Source organism: Podarcis cretensis, assembly GCF_951804945.1.
Source record: "Podarcis cretensis genome assembly, chromosome: Z".
Lineage (NCBI taxonomy): Eukaryota > Metazoa > Chordata > Lepidosauria > Squamata > Lacertidae > Podarcis > Podarcis cretensis.
Window position 1 is genome coordinate 37235439 of NC_137184.1, and position 18636 is coordinate 37254074.

At 44.1% G+C, this 18636-nt stretch overlaps 1 protein-coding gene across 4 annotated transcripts in view; it reads right to left on the minus strand.

Moving 5' to 3' along the window:
* Positions 1–18149, minus strand: part of PCDH11X (protocadherin 11 X-linked) — a 777133-nt gene extending 758984 nt beyond the window's left edge. For 2 of the 4 annotated variants that reach the window (XM_079962396.1, XM_079962397.1), the window contains exon 1: positions 17212–18149. The gene's annotated coding sequence lies outside the window, so the exon portion shown is untranslated. The remainder of the gene's footprint in view (positions 1–17211) is intronic. The other 2 variants (XM_079962398.1, XM_079962399.1) reach the window with 2 other exon arrangements.
* Positions 18150–18636: the final 487 nt, after the last annotated feature.

Genomic DNA, 18636 nt, shown 5'->3' on the forward strand with positions numbered 1-18636 from the left:
GGAATTACACATTTAAATTTTCTACAGAAATTTAACCACGCTAACCTTTCAAATATAGATATGGTACTTTAATAGAATCACAGTTTGTGAAGTGGAAGGTGTCCACTAGAAAAGCCAATTCAACAAACCTTGCTTTTTAAGCTTTTTTCTATCCCAGTTCCCTTCAAATTTGCAAGTTAAGGTTACCAATAACATCACATGGCCACACCTTAATGAATTCCCTCCAAATTGAGGGGCAGTTGGTCCCAACTCTTGTCAGTGGCTGGTTAAGACACACATTTTCCAATGGGCATTTTGAAGAGAGACCCCCGTTACTCAAATTTAGAGATTTGTTATATATTGTTATATATTGTCTGACTTCACTGTAAACAACCCGGTGGTTTGTGCAAATAGCAGTATATAAATTGTCCATTCGGGGCGGGGGGAGGGCGGGTGAGGTGTTATATAAAACAGTACTTCTATCAATCAACAGCACTACATGTAAAGTTCACCTAGATAACATTAGGATATCAGTTTTTTAATGTATGGGCACTAATTTCAGGAGTGATTTCATTTATGCTTCCAGAAAAAACCTGGAGTCTGGTGTTATGGGAATAGGACAAAAACAATTTTGCACATGTTTCATTAAAAACAAACGACAGCAAGGCAGGCAGCATTGATAACTAGTACAGTGGTACCTCATGTTACATACGCTTCAGATTACAGACTCCGCTAACTCAGAAATAGTACCTCGGGTTAAGAACTTTGCTTTAGGATGAGAACAGAAATCGTGCTCTGGTGGCATGTCAGCAGCAGGAGGCCCCATTAGCTAAAGTGGTCTTCAGGTTAAGAACAGTTTCAGGTGAAGAACAGACCTCCGGAACGAATTAAGTTCTTAACCCGAGGTACCACTGTATAATACAACCCAAACTAGGAGCAGAATAGGAGCAGCCTTGCAGAAGCATCAGATTGGAGACACTGCCATGTACATTTTACAGGCCACCATACAGGGGTGTGGCAGTGTGGCGGGGAGGGGTGCATAACTGCTAATCTATTTAGAACTGGCATGATGCAGGTCTTTGAGTCCTCTTGCTTTTCACAAAAGCCTTCATCAATATACAAAGCAGAGTCACCACGAGAACAGAAGCCTGCCTCTAATTAACTGTTGCCAGGTGGTATCTCTTGGCCAAAGTGTGAGGTATTCCTTGCCCAACTCAAAGGGAATCTTGACAAACAAGAAATCCAGCGAGCCAGAGAAATTAGAAATGGCAGAATGGGGATGGCTGGAAAGAAAGGGCTGCAAGTTGCTGCTGATGCTTTCTACTTCTTCCAAGCTCACTGGAAGAACAAATTAAGATAAATGTACAGATGGGAAAACTGTTCACAGGGTTGTGCATTTATTTTGATGCTTCCCAGGCTTAACTCGCAAGCTCAGGACAAGCTGCAACAATTGTGTACAAGTGAGACACATGCAGCCAAAAGTTATGCCTGGATTTTTTTGTGTGAATATGCATTGCTTCCCTACCCCATCAACAGTACAAAGCTCTCCTATATCCCACTCCTGGGCTACATCTTTCCTCTGCCACACCTGCCCTTTGGTTCCCTAGATGCACATCAGCTCATCAGCCTCCCAATCCTAACCCTCTCTTTGATCCTGAATGCAGTTCTTTCTCTTCCTGGCTGCACGGATCCCTCACATCATCTACCGCACTCAGGTATGTTTGTGTTTTTATCACTGAAAAGTGGGGTTGACATATTTCATTGTAGGAGGGAGGAGAAACTAAGGAGGGGTAAACTAATTGCATATTTAAAATAATTTCACAAAAAAAAAGCCCACAACATTTAAAACAATAATAGATCAGATCATTTACTACTAGGGAATTAATTTAGAATGCATAGCTTTGTTGTAATTTTATACTGGACTTTTTAATTATTTAATTGACCTATGTGTAATGATTGTTAATGCTGCCGCCACCATTTGTTTAAGACTGCTTGCATGTATTGTGTTTTCATGACACTGCAAGTCCTTTTGGGTATTCTAAAAGGCAGTGTATAAACAAGTTTGTAAATAAGATAATAAGAAAAGAGTTACTGAAATCCAATCGAACAGGTTCTTGGGCTGGGATATAGTTCAGGGGGTTTTGTTGCTGATGTTGATATTATTATTTTTTGCACCTTTAATTTTAGATCCTATGATTTACAGTGGTACCTCAGGTTACATACGCTTCAGGTCACATACGCTTCAGGTTACACACTCCACTAACCCAGAAATAGTGCTTCAGGTTAAGAACTTTGCTTCAGTATAAGAACAGAAATCAGGCTCCGGCGGTGCGGCAGCAGCAGGAGGCCCCATTAGCTAAAGTGGTGCTTCAGGTTAAGAACAGTTTCAGATTAAGAACGGACCTCCGAAACGAATTAAGTACTTAACCCGAGGTACCACTGTATGTGGAAATTGTTCCATTTGGTTGTGTACTCTTTGATGTGTTTTATTTATTGCTTACGACTACTTTTGCTATGTTTGCAATTATGTAAATCTTTTTATGTTGTAAGCTGCCTTTAACATGGTGTTTTAACTATGGAAAGACGGTGTACAAATAAAGTGATGCTGTGATAGCAGCAGCACTTTCCCCTAAATTAAACACAATAATATAATAATGTAATTTACCCTGCCCATCTGGCTGGGTTTCCCCAGCCACTTTGGGAGGCTCCCATTTGAATATTAAAAACACAATACAGCATTAAACACTAAAAACTTCCCTAAACAGGGCTGCCTTCAGATGGGCTGCCTTCAAAAGTAGGATAGTTGCTTATTTCCTTGACATCTGAAGGGAGGGCGTTCCACAGGGCGGGCACCACTACTGAGAAGGCCCTCTGTCTGGTTCCCTGTAACCTCACTTCTCACAATGAGTGAACCACCAGAAGGCCCTTGGAGCTGGACCTTGGTGTCCGGGCCAAACAATTGGGGTGGGGACGCTCCTTCAGGTATAATGGGCCAATGCCGTTTAGGGCTTTAAAGGTCAGCACCAACACTTTGAATTGTGCTCAGAAACCTACTGAATGCAAGGCTAAGAAACCTGCATTCAAATTCCTAGAAGCTTCAGAGGGCCTGCTTGTCTGATTCAGTATTTCAGTTTTTACTTAGAGAAGCAATGTGTTGTTTTCTGATTACTGTATGTTCTTGCTAAGGACAAAAGAAGACTTTCTATCAGACGGTATTTTGAAAAAACTAACCTAACTCTCCAGTCTGGGATCAGAATGAGGGCTGTAATTCAAAGGATTGTGTGTCTCTTCTTGGATGATGCACATCTACCTCTATGCTGTGGTGCAATTTAGGTTTTTAAAAATGCACACACAAATTCTTATACACATACAAAGTGTTTGAGAGATGTGTACCATTTATTTTTTCATTCAGTTAAAAAAAATGCTCTCTCTCTCTCTCTCTCTCTCTCACACACACACACACACACACACATACACACACCCCCGAGAATGCAATAGGCCTATGAAAGAGCATATATGAAACTTACATGAAATGGAAATTAGTTCAGGCAAGAAACCATATGAGGACTGAAAAGATGAAGGGAAGAGCCTAAAATTAGTTCAATTATCTCCCAGTTTACAAAGGCTCCTGAGAATATGAGACGGGCAAAACACAAGGAATCCACAGAGAAAAGATACATGAATGAACGCATGACACTGCCTCATACGAAGTCTATCTCACCCAATACTGACTAACAGATAGTCTGTCTATTCTAACTGGCAGCAGCTCTCCAGAAACTTGGGCAGGATTTTTTTATAATTTGGGGGGGGGGAGGGAGTGGGCACTGCATAATAATTGTGTTAACTGGAAATGTCAGAAAGAAATGTCAGAAGCTAGGCTTGGGTCCCATACATACAGGCTGGGGGGGGGCGTTTCCAGACTCTGGTAAATGAGACTGCACCTCCTTACAGGAATTTGAGGGGGGACAGAGCCCCCCCACCTTCTACCATGAGGCCAGTACGGAAGGAGCCACACCATGCTTACCAGGCTTTAGGAAGGTGGTGGCAGGGCTGTAGGAGCCCATATGCTGCCAGAGCCCTCATGCTGTCTTCCCAAAGCCAGCAGCATCCCAGCTTTGGGAAGGAGGTGCTTGGGCCCAGAGCCCTCCCACTATCTTCCTAAATTCAGGTAAACAAAGCCAGTGCCTTTGAGAAGGAGGCAGGAAGGCTTGGCATCTCCCCCCCCCCCCCAATCTCCATTCTGCATCATTGTTGCAGTGCCCCCTGCAGCCTAACATGTCTCAGTACCCTAAAACTGTCCCTGCTGGCAGTGTCCTAGCATCCTGGAATGCTGCCAAAGGCCTCCTGCCACCTTCCCAAATCTAGGTAAAAGTGAGGAGCCCAGTAAATGAGGAAAACCTGCTCAGTGTGCAGGTTTCTCTCCCACCCACCTGCATAAAGTTGTGATTGTGTAACGTAAAGTAAGTGCAAGTTGTGGGTTTAGCATATACAGAAAGCAGTTAAGAAACAGAAGGTCCTTCCACGCTGGCAGGTTGTTGTTCTTTTTTTGGGGGGGGGGGTGAGTGTGTTCTACAATATGTCATTGATGTGATAATTGTGCACTGGGTAATCCACACATCATTCTGATTTCTTGTTGAGTCTGTAGTGCTTCCCCAGTTTCAGCGCTTTATTGCCATCTGGGAGGGACATATTTGCACTATAACAAAAAACAGAAATGGGACCAATACAAGAACAAGAGCAAGAACTCTTGTGGAAGGAAGAGCTACAGGATTTCATCAGGAAGGCAAAGACATGCACTGATAGAAAATGAAGCAATTATGTGCACCTCACAACGTTTTACAGACGCAAAGAGTATCGAAAGCAGAATCATGCATAACCTCTCTGATATCAGCATAGCACTAATCATCATGAATGCACAATATAAAGGACACCAGAAAGGACCTCAGTTTCCCTAGGAGGCTTTTTTATTCCAGTAGGACCAGTCAGAGAGAACAGTTGATATAGTCACCTCACCACAGCAGTTCCAGGCTGCTGAGTCCCAGCCAAGCAGCAACCGAATCAATGCTAAATCAGAACAATGACTGACGTGAACCATACAGCCAGCTATTTCTCCTTTTACATTTCATTCTTCCTTCCTTTCCCCTTCTCATCTATTTACAGCGGGGGGGGGGGGCTATCAATTTCTTCATATGTTTTAACATAAGTACATTTGTATTCTAATCATTTTTTTTTAATGAGGGCCAGATCTAAAGGAAAGCACCTCAAAAAAATTTCCACCAGAGAAATCTAAGAGATCCAAGGTTGCCAAAGCAGAAGAAAAATGGAGGCAGGGAAGAAAAAGGAGTCCTGCAGTCTTTAAGGAAATGGTTTCATTATATTAACGCTATTGCTGTACTTCCTTATAAAGCAACCTCACTTAAAACCAACTGCCAAATAAATATTCCTGGAGTCACTTAAATGACTGACAGAGTAAAAGCAATTATTCCATTAAATGCACTGCTCCTTTTCCCCCCTTTCAGTCTTCACATCGCCAGCTTATCAGGCATGCATTTATATATACTTGCAGTGGATGGAACAGACAGAGAGAAAACTCTGCATCAAGGTAAAAGTGGAAAGGAAGTCCCAAATTGTTTTCAATAGACTGCAGCATAATAAATTGAAATTTCAAGTGAGAACCATAAGTCATAAGATGACATTTCAGTACATGCAAGAAAGTTCTGCTTTCATTCTCCTCCCCATTCTACCTTTGGCACATCTCCACAATTTAAACAAAAAATATAAACTAAAGTGTATTTTAATTTATTCCAACTCAGAAGCATTGGAGAAAGTTTTATCCCTCCCCAACCCCAAATCTGGTGAGACATGGAACTTTGGGAAGAAATTGCCAGGGCTCCAGCCAGGACCCAGTGGTGCTGGGTTTCGGGAAGGAGATGCAAAGGCTCTTGCAAAATCTCACTCTCACACCACCTTCCCAAACCAGGGGAGTAAAGTGCCAGGTTTTGTAAAGGAGCCACTAGGGCTTGGCAGTGCAAGAGACTGGGAAGCAGGGGGGCACTGAATTTTGGCCCTGCATAGGGTACTACTGAAATTTGAGCCCCCAAGGTCTGCCAGTGCTTTGACTCCAGCAACATTCCAGAGCTGTTCTGCTGCCTTCCCAAAGTGCTGCTGCCTTCATAAAGTCAGGGAAGCGAGCCACCCAAAGCTGAAGTTGCTGCCTTTCCAAAGCGGGTAAGTGAGATGGCAGGCTTTGGGAAAGAGATGTAAAGATGTGAGGGCTGTAGTGTCCTGGCGCTGGCTCTAGCAGCTTTCTAGAGCCCTTCTGCCGCCTTGCGGCAGCCTCATAAAGAAAAGGTATAAGGGCTCTGACATTGTATTGGGCACTGGGCTCTGGAAATGAGGTGTGAGGGCTGAGGCTGCTGCACCAGAGAGGTGCCAAGCTTTGGGAAGGAGGTGCAAAGGCTCTGAATCCTCATTCAGAGGATTCTGAATGGCACTTTCCCAAAGCTAAGCAAGCAAGGTGTGAGGCTTTGGGCAGCAGGTGCAAGGCTGGGGAAATGAGATGCCAGGATTTGGGAAGGACGTATTTATGCTCCACCATCCTAGATGCTCGGGCTCCCTGGCCCAATGCAACGCTTTGGGAATGAGGTGCTTTGGGAATGAGGTGTGGCTTTGAGGAAGTGTTTGGGCTCCTACACCATCCCAGCAGCCTTTCCAAAGGCAGATAAGTGAGGTTCCCCACTCTGTGAAGGAAAAAAAGATCTCTGACAGCAGGCTTTGGGAATGAGATAGGAGGGTTCTGGCAGTGTCCTGGTGCCAGGCTTTGGGAAGGAGTGCTGGATTTGGGAGGGAAGTGCAGGGCTCTGACAGCATCCTAGAGCCTTCCCGTCACCTTCCCAAAGCCCGATGCCAGGTAAGTAAGGAAAACCTGCTGGGGGTGTGGGAGGTAAACAACAGAGAGTGCTGAGTTTCACCAGCTCTCCGTTTATTCATTCATTCATTCATTCATTCATTCATTCTCCCCTCCATCTGTCTAAGTTTGTGATTGCATTAAGTAAAATGTGCCTAAGTTGTGGGCTTATTTTCCATACAGGTGCTTTTTGGTTTTGTTGTGAGTGTAAGTAAGGTGCAGGGCTTTGGAAAGGAGTCACGATATGGCTGCCCCAGGGATGCAAGAGGACTGTGGCATGGTCCCTACCACCACCTTCCCAAAGCTGGGTAAGCAAAGTGTCCAGTTTTGGGAAGGAGGTGTGAGGGCTCCGCACAGAGTTCCTTCACTGGGCTTCAGCATCCCGCCCACTTCCTAAAGGTGGGTGAGGTGCAGGGCATTGGGAAGGAAGTGGAAGGGCTCTGGCAGCTGTCTAAGCATTGGGCTTTGGGAAGAATGCCTTAGAGCCCTCCCAGAGCTTCCCAGAGCCAGGTAAATGAGGAAAACCCTCTCAGTGCATGGGTGAAGGGGAAATAAATAAAAGGAGAGAGGGAGTACAAGGTTGTGATTGAATAAGTAAAGTGGGCACAGTCTGTGGGTTTGCGGTACACAGAAATTGGTTAAGAAACTGAAGGCCTTCCATACAGGTGCATTTTGTGTTTTTGTGGGTGAGCCCTATTTGCCACAGCACAAGAGAGAGGGAGTGATAGGACTTGGGGCATGGAGATGTATACTGCATCAACATTAAGAAACCATTCAAATGTTGTTGTTGTTTTTTTTGTTATGAAGTAAGCCCTATTAGTCTGTTGTCATAAACGTTTGCAGCAAAACATACAAAATGCCTTTAAGCAAAATGCCTTTAGGACTCACAGTGAAAGCTATTCAATTCCCAGAGGAATTTTTCAAGAGCCTCCTGTTTGTGGAGCCAGGTGACAATTGCGGAGCTTCTTAGGAATCACAAAGCTCTTCGTTGTTAGAGAAACAGGAGGCATCTCTGAGTTGCAACCTGGCAGACTCTAGGCCAGTGTGCTGAACAGTAAATAAAACAAAAGCGAGAACAACAGTTTTGTACATCATCACAGCAGAGCATTGCAAGTGACCCAACTGCATACAAATGTGGGTACCAATACAGTTCTATCTGCAGGTTTGCTGGTATGCATCACCCACCCCTTGTTTAAAGACTTCCACCACTGTCTGACTGTGGCTTGTAAGCTAGAAACCTTAAAGGTTTCCAGCATGGGGCACCAAAGCCCAAAGCATTTTGATGCACCATGAGCAGCAAGAAGCACACAATGACTCATGGAAGTATCTCAGCATACTCTAAATATGCTCATCCTGGGATCCAAAAGAGTCATTTAAAGCACACATTAAGACAGTGCAAAGGGAACCAATGCATGCCATTTGCAAGCCAGCGAATTACATTGACCAGCCTGATCATATAGAGCATCTTGAATCCATTACCGCAAGTTCTCGTGGCAAGTTCTCTGTGATACAGAGATAATTTAATTATCCTTACTGTGATCTTGTAAGTTGTATGCCACCTTGCTGTATTATTTCATTATCAAATTTATATCACGACTCTTCCTCCCAAAGAAGTGCAGGGTGGCAAACAAACAAATGACAAAGCATCTAAAAACAGTCCCAATATAGAGGCAGACTGGGAAAGCGTTCTACTTAAAAGGCTTGTTGGGAAAGGAAGGCCTGTTTAGGGAAGTTTTTATTGTGTGACATTTTAATGTATTTTAATCTTTGTTGAAAGCCGCCCAGAGTGACTGGGGAAACCCAGCCAGATGGGCGGGGTACAATTATTATTATTATTATTATTATTATTATTATTATTATTATTATTATTATGCTACCAAAAAACCCAAGAGACTGTACTATATTTGATGAGAGGGAATTTCAAATGATAGGAGCCACAACAGTTAAAGTCCTGACCCAACATTGTGCAGAATAGACCTCCTGATAAGATGGTATATACAGGAAGCCCTCACCCGTAGGATTGTTCGGGTATATAAGGGGCGATCTTTCAGGTATCTTGTTTCCAAGATGTATTTGGCTCTATACCAGCACCTCAAACTTTTCCATTGAACTTATTTCAATAAATAAAATAAAGCCATCCTTTGCTTAGAGAAGTACTGCCTGATTTTGAGAGATGCTGCTAGTAGTAGAAATATAAAATTTCCCCACTGCATCAGTCCAAAAGAACTCAGAATCACCGAGGGCAGAGGACAAACTGCAGTATGCATTTCTGCATAGCAATCTGAAATTTTGAAACAGTTAGAATTATACCACTTGATGCCCTGCAATAGCGATATTTGTTCAAAACTATCAGAACCTGATTAGGATGCACATGAAAATTGAATAGGGCCACAAAGCAAAAGGTTTTTTAAAAAACACACACAAACAAAGAGAGAGAGAGAGAGAGAACAGTTGTGTAAAGCGTGTTCTCCTTCATGGAGAGCACGTGTTGCGGTGGGGGCCGCCAGGACACTCCAAAGTTGGGGGGCGGGCTAATTGATCATTGGCCACTGATGCGATTGGGGCTTCCCTTGTTGTTGGGAAGAAGTTAATGTTGCCATTTATTGATTGACAGCCAGAAATAGTAAAACTCCTTGCACGAGGCTAGGGCTTCCTCTTTTCGCCCGTGCATTGGATTGCCCGTCCCTCCCTCCCTAGAATAGGGTTGTTCGCTTTGACCTTGCTATGTCTGTCATGGGGTCGTCTGCTTTAGAGCGGGGGCCTGGTAGGAATTTTGTCCATCTGGCTGATTGGCTGGGGCCATTTGGTTTTTGCCTACTGCGTAGCAAATCGTCACAACTTGTAAGGTTTGCGGTTAGGCATTGGTTTATGGTTTGGTTGGTTGAGGGGCATGGATTGGCTGTGCCTGCCCCTCTAATGCTGCTGCTGCAAGGGATTCCGTTAAAGGAATTGGGAACTAACTATTGCTTATCCACTTTGTCAAGGGGGCTCAGGCCATAGCAATGAGCTCCTGGTTGCATTTGGGGTGAGGGCAGGTTCCCTGCTCCGCGTAACCCCCAAGTGTATTTCCCCATTCTGACTTTCGCATCATGCGGAATGTCAGTCTGCCCCCCATGGTGGGGGCAGATAGTCGCAACCAATGCCTACGCAACCACTCACAAATTTGTATTTTAATAAAGTTGTGGCCAAAATTATGCCAAAAATCTTAAACAAAAATTTCTGTGTGATGTGTGAGTTATTGGGGTGGACCTGGGGACCTCGACACGCAATAAGTATATTTATTGAACAGTATACATTTTGTCACATACATGAAAGTAAACAGACCCACACTTGTTACTCAGATATTTGCTTTCCTAGTACACCACACTGGTTCTCTTCTGGCGTTGCCATTACTGCTGGTATAGTGGACCAGTCATGGGTGGAAGTAGGATAAAGAAGAAGGGGATTATATGGAAAGAGATTGTGAACTGCAGGTACCTACAGACCACTCTTTGCCAACTCAACCAGGCTAACTGTGGCTTCTGCTTTCCATATCTTAAACCTCCATTTTGCTCACTGACTATCTTATCAACGATAGAGTAAAATTCTGCTCTGGCTTCCTGTTCCTCCTTCTGTGACACCTTCAATTGAAATTAAATTCCACAGAGATAACTGCACATTGCATTAAAAAAGATTTATAAATAAATGAGTGGTGTGGAAGCTAGGCCTTAATTAAAAAGTCACACACCCACACCCACCCCTCTTTAGCAAAAGGTTCCATGTAGCTTGCTGTAAGGAGAGCTAAATTGTGCAGCCTTTGCTCATTCGAGTCCAGCTTCCAGCACTAACTAGAGCATACCGTCTCAGAATAAATGCGAGCTGAAGCTTGCAATACTTATAAAACAAAACCACAGTTACGTAGCTGTCACAATAATTTTACCTGAAGCAAAACCAAGATCTTCTTCAGGCCAGACATTTAAGGAAACTCAACCAAATACAGTTATAAGGCAACATATTATGCCTTGTTCAAGTTCTACACACCCTTCTCTATGATGTATTCAAAAATGTATCCAGAATGCCCAGTTAGGCCTTTGAAATTGCCCCAAAGGTCCCCTTCAGTCTGGTGGGTTTTGGGGGTGCCTTCTCCAACATGTAATTGGTGCAAAAGTAGTGCATTAGTGGTGGATAGGCACCACTAATGCACACATCATTCGTTGTTCTGTGATTCTTCCCCCACATCACTCTTGCACTGCGGTGTCACAACAGCGGGGCAAACAAAAAGGAAAAAAGGGAAACAACCCACACAAAACACACAAATAAACCAGAACATTTGTGAAATAAAAAGTTGCAGGATTACAGCGGCAAGTTATAGGATATGCATGGTTTGTTTGTGGAAACAAATCACTATGTCCACCCCTAATCTTCGGCGCTGCAAACAGTGTTGAAAATGAGATTGCATGTAATCACCACAATACTGTACTATCACAAGCACAAATCATGAATGAACAATCAAAAGGATGTCTGAGGCCGTTCACTGAGTTTGGGATCGTGCATTCAGAGACGTAGGAAGCTATCTTATGTTGGGTCAGCACATTGATCCATCTAGCCCAGAACTGTCTACACTAACTGGAAATGGCTGTCCAGTGCTTCAAAAGAGTCTTTTCTAGTCCTACCTGAAGATTCTGGGTATGACTCTCAGTTCTTCTGCATATAAATCATGGGATCTATCAGCAAGCCATAACCCACTCCCCAGTAATGCAATGCAGAAGATTTTGAAAGGTTTATATAATTGGGGGCGATTTGGGATGACTTGGCAGGAGGCCTTGAAATAAGACCCCAAACAGCTTTTTTAAAAAGATCTGATTCTATTGAAATATCTAGTTATGTGCTTTCCAAATGCCATTCACCCACTGAAACATAAATGTATCTGATACGCCTTTTCTTTATCTGCACTTGCAAAGAGCAAGGGGGTGTGGATCAGTGCTATAAAGTGTTGGGTTTGGTGTGGTGTTTTTTTTTTTTTTTTTTTAAAAAAAGCAAATGAGGGAAATAAGGTTTTAAAATAAGTAACATATCTGCTGCTGGTGATAAATTGATATTCTGCAGAGGCCACTTTTATTCCATCCACAACACAAAAGGAAGAGTTAGAAGTGAAGTTTAAAATCTGCTAACAGGGATTTTGCAAGCAGAGAAAGGTAATAGCATGTTATACAATTTCTGTCAAGTCACTCTACTAAACTCAGACAATAATTGAAAGAGATTGACTTTCAAACTATTTGGAATAATGAAATGCAGAAAGTCCCTTTGCAAACCCCGTAGGATAATGGAATGCACCCTTCCAATTTCCTTTTTTTTTTCCCCGCTCCTTATTTCATCCCTTCATTCCCATGTCTAAGCACTTATTTCTGCCTAGAGCATCAGCCTTCAGGATAAGCCTGTGTTAAAGTTCAGTTTCACACACTTGGCCACTGTAGGCAACAAAATGGCTGCAGCGCAGCACTCTACACAATTGCTCAGGGATATAGACCAGTGACATCACCAGGACTTGCTCCCAAGCAAGATGAGGCTGCAGACAGCACGGTGCTTCTGCACCACAGTTGCTTCAAGGTAGGAAGAACCTCAGGGACGCAGGTGGCGCTGTGGGTTAAAGCCTCAGCGCCTAGGGCTTGCCGATCGAAAGGTCGGCGGTTCGAATCCCTGCGGCGGGGTGCGCTCCCGCTGCTCGGTCCCAGCGCCTGCCAACCTAGCAGTTCGAAAGCACCTCCGGATGCAAGTAGATAAATAGGGACCGCTTACCAGCGGGAAGGTAAACGGCGTTTCCATGTGCGGCTCTGGCTCTGGCTCTGGCCAGAGCAGCGATGTCACGCTGGCCACGTGACCCAGAAGTGTCTCCGGACAGCGCTGGCCCCTGGCCTCTTAAGTGAGATGGGCGCACAACCCCAGAGTCTGTCAAGACTGGCCCGTATGGGCAGGGGTACCTTTACCTTTACCTTTACCTAGGAAGAACCTCCAGGGCAAGAATCCTGACCCTGCTAACTCAACATCAATGAGACTTTCAAATGAGCTAAAAGATGTTGGAGTTCTGAGAGAGCAGGTCAACATTAAACACAGAGAACCACATTCTTCCCAAGGACATGTGTCCTATCAAGGGCAAGTGTTTTCAGAATTGCAAAACCAGAGATTTCGACATCCTCTTATTTTCTGTAGACTCAGAGTAGTATTTTGCTCAGAGGAACATAGTGCCAGTTTTTGGACACAGATAACAGAACTGACTCTTATGACTTGTACGACCCTACTTCTAGGTAGCTCACACTCCACCGCCTCTGAACTACTTAGAAGCAGACAAGCATCTGCCAAGGGCAAACAGCAAGCAGCCCAATGGCTCAAAATTCGAGTCATGTGCAAAATTCCCACAGAACATTTCACATGAACTTTCCATGTACAGGATGTGTACAGAGCTCCAACAGTGCTATGAAATGGCATTTATGGGCAGAAAGTCAAACATATGGAATGGGGAATTCATTGTTTTCCTGTTGCTCAACATTTCGCTAGGACTTGTAGAATGCATAAGTCTATGTGTTCCTTCTTCCCAATAACCTTGCAGAGCAAATTACTTGCTATCATTCTTAGCGCATCAAGGCAGTGCTCTCAGATTGCACTCACTGTGGAGTAGCCCCCACAAAATACAATGAGGTTGACTTAAGTTGAGAATAATTACGCCTAGAACCAAATCATAGACATATGAGGTCAACCAGTCTGAGGCTACAAAAACAAAGAGAATGCAAGACCAGAAGAGAGAAAAGCTTGCCTACGTCCTCATAGTACATTCTCTACCCTTTGAATTCACTGGAGAAAACAACGTTCTGCATAAAACCAACACACCATTTAGGTAGCCTCACTAATTTTATGTGCTGCCTTAACTATATCTTTGTGAACAAAGGAATGGAATGGTGAAACACATTCTATCGCATTCCACATCAAGATTCACACATTATATGCCAGTACTGAACTATGCAGGTTTATATTTTGCTGCTTCCAATTCCTAAAAGTCCGTTACCTTATACTACAACGTTGCTTCATTCTGTTTGGATATCAACCGTAACTTAGACTGAAGTGCACTATCAGAAGTTAAACCACCTACAATTTTCCAGAGTGAACCAAAACCAACCCAACACATTCCTTCCTTCCAACAGTGATGCTCATCTGTCCCAGGAAAAGCTTCATCAAGCCCATAACATGAATCAAGCAGTCATCTAGAACTCAAAGAAACCAGAAGCTTTGTTTTTTCTTTATATAAAAAAAGGTCCAGCCCTTAGACCCTCACCACTTTCTGATGATCACCATCAGAAACAGACTTTAACAGACTGCAATGTGTACAAATAATGCAGGCTGCATCAGTAGGCTCTGGTTACAGCTCAAAGCACAATTTGGATGGGTAAATAATAAACCACTAAGCAAATGAGTGCTAAAAAGAACGGAAGGAGATGGACACAATCTTAACTATGTGAGAGACCGACAGAATGTTGCCTAGGCCCATGCAGAATACAAATGTGTTACAGGTCCAAATCTTTGATCTTCCTTTTTGAGGAGCTGTGATGTATAAAACCAATTGTACCAAGCAGACAGTCCTATGCTGAATATAAATTATCCTGCAACTATGGTCATGTTTAAAAAAAAGAAGGTAGAGCTATACAGCCATGAAGCAATAATACTTCTTTATGGGGTGGGGAAATTAAAATGCAAACAGTTATCTGTATGGGTAACCACCTTGAGGGAGAAATAAAGCAACAGATATGCACCTTAACTGTTTAATTTGACAGAAGGAGGATTTAAATAGAAAACGTTCACACATCTTGCAATAACAGCAGCATCTCGTTACTTGCTACCCATGAGAGAGAGTTGATTCTGCCATACCATCCATATATATATATATATATATATATCCCAAGAATCATTAACTTAAGTAATGTTCAGTTTTATTTTCAGATTTGACTACAGACACAGCTGAAGTAGAACATGCCTGGAAATTTAAAGACCTCTCTCTGCCAGCTCACTCTTCAAAAGAGCTTGCCTTTTGCTTATCAAGCTAACCCCTCGCGTCTCCAGGGTTTAAGTCATTGATATTCTGATCCCGTCTTTGCAATTGACACCCACATGCCAATTTTTCTACACAGATACACACACACACAATATAGATGAAAAAAACGTGGGGGGTTGTTTTTAGTTTTTGCTTAGTGGGGTTTTTCTGTGCTGTACTGTACTGCATAATGTAAACTCATGCCTCCCTCTCTCGCTTTCACCTTTATCTTATGCAAAATTTACAGTTTTGGAAGCATTCAAGTATGAAGGCATACCCCAAGTTCCCTTTCACATTTCAGATGTGAAAACAAACCATTTCTGACAAGCCAATAAAGCTTTATTTGAATATATTTACTGAAGTCAGTCTCTCTCTCTCTCTCTCTCTCTCTCTCTGTGTGTGTGTGTGTGAGAGAGAGAGAGAGAGAGAGAGAGAGAAACTTAGTCCATCCTAGAGCTGTTGGCAATGTTACAGGAGAGGTTTCTGCTGGACACTTTCTGCACAATAAAGAACTCTGTTTAACTTGCAAGCTTGCACACCAATTCCATTGACAGAAGAAGTCACTCATCTGTCTTTTCCATTACCAGTCTGGGAAACATTGTCAGATAAAATAAAATAAAAACTCCACGAGGTTCTAATTAGATTTTTAAATCTATGGTGTTACTTATGGAGGAAATCATTCCTTTTGTAAGAGTTCACTGGGCAGAGGAAGTAACTTATTGCCTCAATACTTCTCCCAGCCCCACTTTAAACAATTGATTGCTCCTATTTCAGCCCAATATTTACTTGCATCCTTTCATTCGTTTATAACCTTGGCTCATTTGCAGCAAGAGTTCTGCTTGGATCTTCTGCATTTTCATATTTACAACAGTGGGAAGTTCAGATATTATTGCCTTCACCATCGCATCATGCTCAGAGACCCTAAGAGATGCTCTGAGGGCACCTTCCATTTTTGATGGGCCAACACTCCTGCATTATCAATATTCTCTGCTTTTTATTTTATTTAAAAACATCAGATCAGGATGGAAGCCACAGGCTTTGCCTAAGGCAACAGGCTCTTTATTTTTTGCCTTCTTGACAAAATGCTTGCACTCAAGCTATTTTAAGGCAATGCTGTATTCGTATGGTCCACGCCCCCTCCCCTCTCATGATCATACAGAAGCTAATGCCTCCTCCCCTGCTCCTCATCTCAGACCTCAGAGCTACTTCTTACAAGTTATTACTATGCTAAGCTTGCATGCAGGAAAAGAGAGACCCTCCGGTCTGCAGCCAAACTGCAACATTTCCATCTGCAGCCAGCAGGTTTTAAAGATCCACACTGTGACCAATTTCTACCTAGGAAGGGGGAGGGAGCCATAATCTGATTCCTGTCTTACTCACTTTCTCCCAATACTGCTAAGGAAAGAGAAAGCCGTGCTTAGCTTAGTGCTCCCTAAGTCTTTCCTTTCCAGGTCCATGCAAAGCTGGAACTAGACATTAGAGATATGAAATGTTAAATTTCTTCTCCCGCTCATTCAAGGACTCAAGGAAATCACCAGTATATTTGCCAACCCACCCAAACACTGATCTGTGCTCCATCTTATTCTAATGTGCCAAATGCACAGTAACTTTAAACTCATCACCAGAGTTCAAGGAAATCCTTCAATCAGGGAACTTCATTTACAATCCAGCACATCGCTGGTCGGTGGAGTGCTGTTGTTTTTTTACTTTCCCTTACTCTTTGTGTGTGTGTGTGTGTGTGTGTGTCACACACAGAGCAGTTTTTTTTAATGCAATCCCCCGTTTAATGCAGTCTCCATTACAGGATTAAAACTGCATCAATAAAAAACTCCATATGTTTTTCCTCCCCCATTCACATCTCTGACCCTCCCCCCCCTTCACTAAGTACTCTGCACCCTGACACTTAAAAGCTGAACTGCTCGCGATGGGCTTTGCATTGCAAAAGGGAGGGAGAAAGACCGTGCGATCTTCAGCGATCGGGAGGGATCACATCACATATCAGTTTGCGGAAGGGGGGTTCCCCTCCTCCCAGAAGCTACACAGTTTGGCTTCTCTCTCTTCCACCCCCCGCCCCTGAAAAATCTAAGCCACGGGTGTACCAGCGCTGCATACCTAGATTGCAAAGATCTACAGCGTGTGGAAGGATAAGGAAGCGAAAGGAGAATCTAGATAGAGAGAAGGCGCTTGCTTGTAGACCGCCAGCGCTCTCCCTAGACGAAGTCTCTCCCCAGCTCTCCTCGAGACGCACCACCCACTTTCTCTGCCTTACCTTGAATTCCTTGTGTGAGCAAGAGAATCTCCGTCTAAAGCTGCTCCTCAGCCATGCCGTTCCTTTCCGTTGCCTTCAAGTCAGACCCAAAGCGCACCATGAGGTGGGTAAAGAAAAAGGAAAATCCTTGTTCTGCTCAGAATCTTGGAATGAATTATTACATGGGTACGGGCACGGAGGAGATCGTCTAGGACGAAAAACAGTAAGATCAAAAACGAAGTAGTGAGACTGGTGGGGGTGGCTGGGAGGGGGGTGCCCTTCTTCCACAGCGTGAGGAAAGACAAGAGACAGAGACAAAACGAAGAGATCCTAACTTGAGAGTTATTCAAACACGCTTGCTGCTGTAGGGCAAGTGAGAGACCGGAGAAGGCAAGTGAAGTCCGCGTACCCACCGGCTTCTCAACTACCCAAAGGAACGCTGGAAAGAAGAGGATGGGTCCAAGTCTGGCAAGCTGCTGGCTGGCTTGGTTTGGGTTTCTTTTTTTCCTGGAAAAAAAAAAAAGAACTTGCACGAAGAGATTCGTTGCAACTTGGAAGGAAGAAATCCTCCAGCTTTATGCAATCACCGGGATGATTTACAACGTCCTTCTTTTCGAGTGCCGAGCCCCTCTGAGAGGTCGGCGGGGGGCGGCGGTGCTGGTGATGTAGGGGGTCGGAACAAGAGGCGGCTAAGGGCGAGACGGTATCCCGTCCCCCCCCCCTCCCAGGAGAGGGGAAGTCTCTTCCCCGGGGCTCAGGTGGCCAGTCTGCCCCAAGAGCTGTCTCGGTCTACGCAGGACTCCCACCGAAGGCGAGCCGGAGACTCCGGGAGCGCTCCCGCCCGGGGGCTCGCGATTCGTGTTGCTGCTGCTGCTGCTGCTCCACGCACTGGCCGCATCCGCTCCGCGCTCCGGCTGCTGCCGTCTGAACTCCGCTTTCCCAACCACTGCCAGCAAGTCCTCGCCGGGGCTGACATCACTGCAAAGGAGGCGGGGAATGGAGGGGGAAATGCAAATGAGGGAGGCGGGGGAAGAGAAGGAGGGGGGGTTTAAAAAAAGATTCCCCCCCCACCGCTTTCCTCCCGTGGTCTTAAGGGTTCTGTAAGCTGCTGCTTTCAGCTCATGGAAAAATCAGGCGAAGGCATCCAAAGCAAGGCAGAAAGACGCTCGTTTCTCCCAAAAATATTAAGTCACCTTTAATAAATAAAAGAAGGCAGGGGCTAATAACTCGGGGATCTGACCGAGCTGGGATCGTTCTTGGGCGTTCGTCTTAGAGAAGTAACAAATGATTAATCTAAAAATTCATTTCCTTTGATCTTTTCCCTTCCCCTTTGGGTGCTACCCAACTTGTTCAGAGTAGTCCCATTTAAGTAAATGGAAGTAAGCGATTCTGCTCTGAATATAGGGAGACCTGCTGAGGACTGAACCCAGGAGCTTCCAAGGGCAA